The following is an 8,022-nucleotide window of genomic DNA, read 5'->3' on the forward strand; positions in this document are numbered from 1 at the left end:
TTTCGTTCCCTCTCTCCCTCCCCTCGTGTTGCTGCAAAGTAGGTCAGTGGAAGGTGACTGTGACTGTGACTGAGCTGCCTGAGGCGGGGAAAGCTCGGCTCTCGGCGTCGCTGCCGCCGCCTGGAACTGGTTTCCTCCTGCTGTGGAGGGGCTGGCTGGGGCCGGGCGGGCTGCAGTGCGTTCGGCTGGTGGCGACTGCCCCGCCGCCCTGACTTGTTGCGCCCTCGCCGGCGCTGCTGCTGGAACTGGACACCATGTGCGTGCAGAGCAGTACAGCTACACCGCGCCAAGTAGAATATAAGCTTTCGCACGCATCCCGAAAGGTAATGGCAGTAACCTTCCCCGTGCATCAGGTCCTGCCCTGTTGATACACCAGTAAAGCCTACACCGCCATGTACCCTTCTGCTCACGAACTCTGTGTGGGACCTTGGCCCCAAGGCTTTTCCCTGGTCTTGCTTATTGCGGTGAGAGGATTCAACCCTTGCAACCCTGGAAAGCAAGCCAGCAAGTCAGACAGTAGTAGAGGTGGGATTGGCAGAATAGGTCACGCACCTATGAGCCTGAGGTGGAGGATGGAAGCCAAGTGGACAACTGGGACTTACCACAAAAGTGTAGTGAAGGGAAAAGGGATATCTGGAATGAAAATAATAACTAGACTAAAACATTCAGTATGCCTATCTTCCTATAAACATGTATGGCAATTTATCCCCAAATACATACATAAAACAAAGCAGTGTCCCGATTCTGAAGAGATTATTGTCCCAGGCCTGGATCCTGCAATTGGTCCTCTCCAGGTGGACCCAAACACAGAGCCCCAGGTCACATTTGGAGTATTGTGTCCAGTTTTGGGCCCCCTCACTACAGAAAGGATGTGAAGAAATTGGAGAGAATCCCGTGGAGGGCAACAAAAATGATTAGGAGGCTAATGCACAAGACTTATGAGGAGAGGCTGAGGAAACTAGGTTTGTTTAGTCTGTAGAAGAGAAGAATGAGGGGGGATTTGACAGCAGCCTTTAACTACCGGAAGGGGGGGGGTTGCAAAGAAGATGGAGCTAGGCTCTTCTCAGTGGTGGCAGATGACAGAACAAGGAACAATGGTCACAAGTTGCAGTGGGGGAGATGTAGGTTGGTCTTTAAGAAAAACTTATTCATTAAGGGTGGTGAAGCACTGGAATTTAGTTGGGGTTGGCTTTGCTTTGAGTGAAGGTTGGACTAGATGATCTCTTGAGGTCTCTTCCAACCCTAATATTCTATGATTAGCTTCAGTGGAGCACTGTATAGACACAAAGGGGTTTATATTCACAGATCTGATTGCAGATCAGGGCAGATTTTAATAACCTGTATTTAGCCAGTAGTAGCTTTCATAAAATCCTATAATGCTTTGCAGTCTATACAATTGGCTGCCTAGTTATGCAATTTATGCTTAAAGGTTGACCAGGAAGAGGGAAAAGAATACATATAAGCCAGTAGAGTATTTGAGAATTGGTCTTGAGCTATGTATAAAAATATGACATCAAACATATTTTACAACAGTCTTTTTAGATTCCTTATAAATGTATAAACCAAGCTGTCTGCTTAATGATGCATGACACAGAGTTGTGCTTCTGATGCAAAGTATTTAAGAAGTTATGCATTATTAGATACTGTTTCACAATCTGCATATTTAAATTCAGTGGGGCTTCATGTGGGAGCAAGGGTCACCCCACATGGAATAGTTTTCAGGATCAGGACCTAAAATTTGATATTGTCAAACATGTAATTTTGGGTATAAAACAGGATATTGTCAAACATGTAAGCCATAACAATTAGCTCCCCTTGTTAGTTCCTATCTGTTTGATATTGTCAAACATGTAATTTTGGGTATATTGGGTATAAAACAGGGTATTGTCACACATGTAAGACACAACAGTTAGCTCCCCTTGTTGTTCCCATCTATTATTTTATTTTGATTGCAACAGTGCTCAAAATATGGTAGCTGCTATCCAAACCCAGAAGAAGACAAGTCCATCCCTGAACAGATGACAATCTAAAAAGACAGACGAAGGGAGGGATAACAAAATACAACACAAAAGAAAAGATGTCAGGATGATGATAGGTACATGTCTTGTTAGGCTCATAAGGATTTTTGTTTGTTTATTTGTTTTCTTCTGTTTTTTAATATAAAAAACTGCTCCTCAACTCTGCTATTATTTGTTCTTGACCAATCCCTGAACCACAAACCCAAATTACTTTAATAGTTTATTTTTTTCAAACCTAGCAAAATGCTAGCTAAATTTTCCCCTAAACTTTGGGTTCCATGCTTCACTCAAGTCTTTAAATTAAGACTGGATGTGTTTCTAAAAGGTATGCTCCAGTTCAGTCAGAAATTATGGGCCTGATGCAGGAATTACTGGTGGAAATCTGTGTCTGCATTGTGCAGGATCTCAGACTATGGTCATAATGGTCCCCTCTTTGACCTTAAAATCTATAAACTGATCTAGCAAAGACAGTTTATCATTCTGAATAAGAAGTTTCCCCATCCCTCTGCATAAATCCTAATTTTGAGGAAAAATAAGATATTTTTAAAATGTCACTGCTGATTCTGAGGGACTCCTGAGATACTACCTTTTTGTTCTTTGTTTATACCATGTGAACTACAGTGGGGTTCTCGTCCATGACTGGGGCTTCTAAGTGCAACTACTACTCAAAAAAGAAATTAAAAAAAAAAGTTAGGGACAGAGTCAAGATTCCTTATTTCTTTTCCTGATTTTGCCACTAACTCACTTAATGCTCCCTGGCTTTGTCTAAACTATTTGTTTCCCTGTGCTTTTCACTGTTGCCATAACTGGTACAACTCTACTGGTGATAGCAACTGTGTTAAATTTTAGGGACAAAGGTAGACTCAGTTTCTTGCTTCAATTGTCCAATCTGTACAATAGGGTTAATAAACACCTATCTGTCTAAAATGCTTTGAGATCTATGGTAGAAAAACATCATGTGGCTCTATCCTGCAAAGTAAGCAACAACACATGATCAGGCCACACAAGAACATTTTATTAAATTGCTGATTTGTTATACTGAAAAAGAATTGTCATGGCTAATCGGCATGCAGTAGAATTACTGACTAATTTCTCAACTATGAAATTCCAACCTGCACTCTCTTCTGTTTCTCCATAATTGTACAGTAACCAAATATCTGCACTCTGATTGCTCCCTTCTTCAGAACATTGCATCATTATGCCTACAGCAAATATGGCTGCCTCAACTTCTTACCTCTAGTCTCCATACCCTGCTCATCTCAGCTTTTATTGCTACCTTCACCTCTCAATACCTCTATTTCACTTCCCTTTCCTCTGTCCCCCACCCACTCTTTGCTCTTCTTCTGATTGAGACTGTCATTAGAACATATTAATCAAATGTCTCCAAGGCAAACAAAAGAATAGTTATGGGTGGAGAAAAGAGGAGGGGAGCTGAAGAGAAGAGCATTGTTGTCAGTTAACACACTTCTGAGGATGTTGCTTAATTAAAGAGAACCCTGCATTGTGCAAACCTTATTCCACTGTTGCATTACTTAGCAAAGAAATTGTGTATAGGCATCACCAAGTTTTTTGGTTGTTTTCTAGCAAGCGTGTTATTGCCATTAATTTTCATTGCTAGCTGCTACTGTTGAGTTCAAAGAGCAGCTATAAAATCCTCTTTACAGCACAAACTTTAAAGGCTGCTCCAGAGTTGGGCTTTCTGAGTTCTCTTCTAGTACATCCCAGTTATAAACGGAACATTTACTTGCTTTTGCAAACAACGATTAACCTCAACATTCCAGCCAAATCTCACTTAGGCCTGGTTTACACTGGCATTGGAGGTCGACGTAACGTCATTTATGTCGATCTCCTAATGCCTGCGTCTACACTGGCAGGGTATTTCCATCAACTTAAAGCGCTGCAAAAGTCGACATAATAAAACCACCTCCGCAAGTGGCATAGCGTGTAAATTGAATTTCATGGGTCAATTTTGCATCAGTGTAGATAGAGCATAACGTAATTTGACGTTAATGGCCTCCGGGAGGTATCCCATAATGCCCCATTATGACTGCTCTGAACATTTGCGCTGTGCTATTACGTGGCCACGCAAACCAGAAATGGCCCCTCCCTTCATGCCCTGGGAAAATTTCAATTTTCATTTCCTGTGCAGCCAGCATGGGGAGAGCTTTGTATCTGAACTCGTCATGGCTACTGCAAGGCCCAAACGCGCTCCAGCCTGGAGTCGACCAGAGGTCTTAGATTTCTTTGGTCTGTGAGGTGAGGAGTCCGTTATGGCTCAGCTCAGAGTCAGCAAAAGAAATCGGGACATTTACGGGAAGATTGGAGAAGGGGCACAACAGGGACACGCAGCAGTGCCGCGTGAAGATCAAGGAGATACGGCAGGCATATCAAAAAGCTAGGGAAGCTAATAGCTGTTCTGGCTCCTCGCCAAAAACATGCTGCTTCTACGAGGAGCTGCATGCAATTCTCGGTGGCGACTCCACCACAGTGCCGCCAAGCAGCATCGATACCTCTGCTGGATCCCAGTCTGGGGATGATGAGGACTCCGTGGACGAGGATGAGGAGAGCAGGCTGCAGGAGAGCAGGGTGTCTGTTCTCCCGGACAGTCAGGACCTGTTTCTGACCCCAGAGCAAAATGATCCCAGGGAAGGCACATCTGGTGGGTTTTATTTTTCTTCTTAGCAGTTATGTCGTTTTCAATAGGGGGAAGGGGATTTCAGGAGTTTAGTGGACTTTACTGGGAGGTTACTCCCAGAACAGATTATTTATGTGTAGAAGTATGCTCCGAGAATCATCCGTTGATATCTCAAGGAAACTTTCATGTAGGTAATCTGTTATCCTTTGTACAAGGTTGCAGGGGAGCGCAGCCTTGTTTCTTCCTCCCGGTAGGATACTTTGCCACGCCATGCTGCAATCAAGTGAGCCGGAATCATGGTGGAACACAGCATAACAGCATAAGGGCCAGGCCGGTATGTCGCTGCATGCAGCAAATCTTCCCTTTCCTCCTGCGTTACCCTCAGGAGACTGACATTGATCATGGTCACCTAGGGAAGAGGGCGCATGTTTAAAGTACCTGAGCTATACAGCCAATACCCTGTACCTCTCTATTCACCTTTGTATTGTCCTACTGAGTCACTTAAATACTTTTGCTCAGGTCTCTGCCGAAATTATTAACCCGCCCGCGCTGTCCTCAGATCCACTGTGGCCACCTCGTGACAAAACAGTCATCTTAATTAAACCGTAGTGCCCAGTCAACCCTCTCATACAGGGCATTTGAAATGAGCTTTTTAGAGATAATTAATCCTCTCTATAGCAGAGTAAAGTGCCCCTGGCTTACCATGTCTGTAACGGCACAGCGAGCCGACCCTTCTGAGATGTTTGGAACGGAATGCGGGTCTGGCTTAGGCTTGTGCACACTAAGGGAAATATTTTATACATTGTTGCAGTTGCTTCACATTCCTGGGTCTGCTAACAATGGCAACGTTATGTATTTCTTTTCGTTCTGTAGACACCTCGGCCTTGGCCCCCGCCCTCTAGAACTGGTGCGGAAAGACTATCAAAGATCAGAAAGAGGGAAAAAAAATCACAGGAAAACATGTTAGGCGAGCTCATGAATGTCTCCGCGGCCACAGATACAGAGCTCCGAATGTGGCAGTTGACCTTGTCCCAGAACATGACATGGACAGGGAGAATCAAAGAGCGATGCAGGAGCATGATCGCAGTACCCAGCAGGAGGCAGACATGCTCAGGCAGCTTGTGGCATGCTCAGGCAGCTTGTGGAGCTTCAGGAGGAACGGAGGCCGGACAGAGTCCCACTGCAGTCCCTCCAGTACACTCCTCCACCTATGGCTTTGCTGCCTTCCCTCTTCTCCATCCCCAAGCGGTCTTGGAGGAGAATGGCCAGGCTGCAGTACGTGGTGCAGTGGCGGCCACGATGACTGCTATCCTGCAAGCAACCACGCTACCCCTTGAGACTGTGAATGAACACTCGTCCCCCCACCCCCAACCAACTTGAATGTTCATAAATAAAAGTTTGCATAATTTCAATATACGTCTTTATTAATTAATAGCTTTTTTGGGGGAGGGCTTTGAAGGGTACAGATATCGATGGTAGGGGGGATGGTAAGCAAAGGCACAAAACATACAGAAACAGAAATCATTACTGCATCTCATTGCAGAACCAGGTTTTCAATGCTTTTTGGAGGCAAAGCGCTCCGTGGTTAGCTCTGAACGTATTGCTGACATCTGGCTGCTCAAAATTGGCGGCCAGTCTTCTGTCTCCATAGCCCAACCCTGGGGGAACCTTTCCCCCTTCACTTCACACATATTATGAAGAACACAGCATGCAGATATAACTGATGGGATGTTCTAGTCACTCATGTCCAGCCTAGTAAGGAGATATCTCCCTCTGCCCTTTAAACGCCCGAACGCTCATTCCACCACCATTCTGCAACTGCTTAGCCTGTTATTAAAACACTCCTTGTCGCTGTCGAGGTGCCCGGTGTATGGCTTCATTAGCCAAGAGAGCAAGGGGTAAGCAGGATCCCCCAGGATCACTATTGGTGTTTCCACATCACCGATGTTAATTTTTCAGTCTGGGAAGAAAGTGCCCGCCTGCATTATAGGAAACAGCCCCGAGTTCCTAAATACGTGTGCGTCGTGCACCTTTCCAAACTACCCCACATAGATGTCGGTAAAACGACTCCTGTGATCTACAGGGGCCTGCAGCACTATGGAAAAGTATCCCTTGCGGTTTATGTACTCTGTGGCTAGATGGGCAGGCGCTAAGATAGTGTGTGCCATCAATGGCCCCCACGCAGTTTGGGAACCCCATTGCGGCAAAGCCATTGACTATGTCCTGAACGTTTCCTGAAGTCACTAGCCTTCGTAGCAGAAGTCTATTGACAGCCTTGCACACCTGAATCACGGCAGCTCCCATTGTAGATTTACCGACTCCGAACTGATTCCCAACTGAACGGTAACAGTTGGGGGTTGCCAGCTTCCACAGATCAATGGCCACTCGCTTCTCCATCATCAGAGCTTGTCTCAAGCAAATATCACGCGCTTCAGGGAGGGGGACAGCTTCGCGCAAAGTCCAAGGAAAGTGGCCTTTGGCATACGAAAGTTCTGCAGCCACTGATCATCATCCCACAGCTGCATAATGATGCGGTCCCACCAGTCTGTGCTTGTTTCCCAGGACCAGAACTGGTGCTCAATGGACTGCAGATGTTGCATTATGGCCTGCAGCAATCTGGAATTGTTACGCTCGATGTCTTGTAGCAGGGCAGCTTCGGTGACATCGCTGTTGCCTATGCTTCGGGTGCTTGCTCTTCTTTGAAAATAGTCAAGGATAAGCCGTGATGTATTTGTGACACTCACAATAATAGTGCAGAGTTGAGCTGGCTCCATATCTCCGCAGCAATGGCGAGCGTGCGGCATAAGTAAGCGGCACGAAAAGCAGTTTCCTATTTGTTTGGGGCAAGAAGGGAGGGGAAAGGAGTGTTGCATCATGGGACAATGAAACTCGTCCCAGCAGCCACCACGGCTAGTTGCACTGTGGAATAGTAACCCACAGTGCACTGCTTTGAATTTCGACACAAGCGTGGCGAGTGTGGACGCATGAGCCCGGCACAAGGAGCGTGGTGTGGACACGTTCCAGCGACTTCAAAAAATCGGCGGGTGAAAATTAATGTTAATTAAGTCGACTTCACTCTGCAGTGTAGACATACTCTTTGTGTAGTTATCTGCTTAAATTGTCCCTGTAGTTTCAATTGGACGAAGGATTCTTTTTCACTTCATGCCCCCTTTATAGTGTTGTTTTGCACCACTGAACAGCTGCCCTGTTCTACCAGAGAAGTGGCTGCATTTCTGTGAGGGTGAAGTGATTCTTATCATTTGCAAATCAGTTTGTTTAAATTTGTGAAGCATTTTAGGCTTCTTCAGGATGAAAATATAATAAATGTAAGATAATTGTTACTATTCTAACAAACTACATCAATGAATA

General features: G+C 45.3%; 1 long non-coding RNA gene across 1 annotated transcript; it reads left to right on the top strand.

The window, feature by feature from the left end:
• Positions 1–113: 113 nt before the first annotated feature.
• On the top strand, positions 114–6,020 carry LOC137144668 (uncharacterized). Its single transcript, XR_010917450.1, has 3 exons — positions 114–2,095; positions 4,869–4,987; positions 5,527–6,020. It is a non-coding gene; the product is annotated as an uncharacterized lncRNA (long non-coding RNA).
• The last annotated feature ends 2,002 nt before the right edge of the window (positions 6,021–8,022 follow it).

The sequence above is a fragment of the Emydura macquarii genome, unplaced genomic scaffold (genome assembly GCF_026122565.2).
Source record: "Emydura macquarii macquarii isolate MOO-44397 ecotype Brisbane River unplaced genomic scaffold, CSIRO-AGI_Emac_v2 contig_3477, whole genome shotgun sequence".
In the NCBI taxonomy this organism is placed as follows: Eukaryota; Metazoa; Chordata; order Testudines; family Chelidae; genus Emydura; species Emydura macquarii.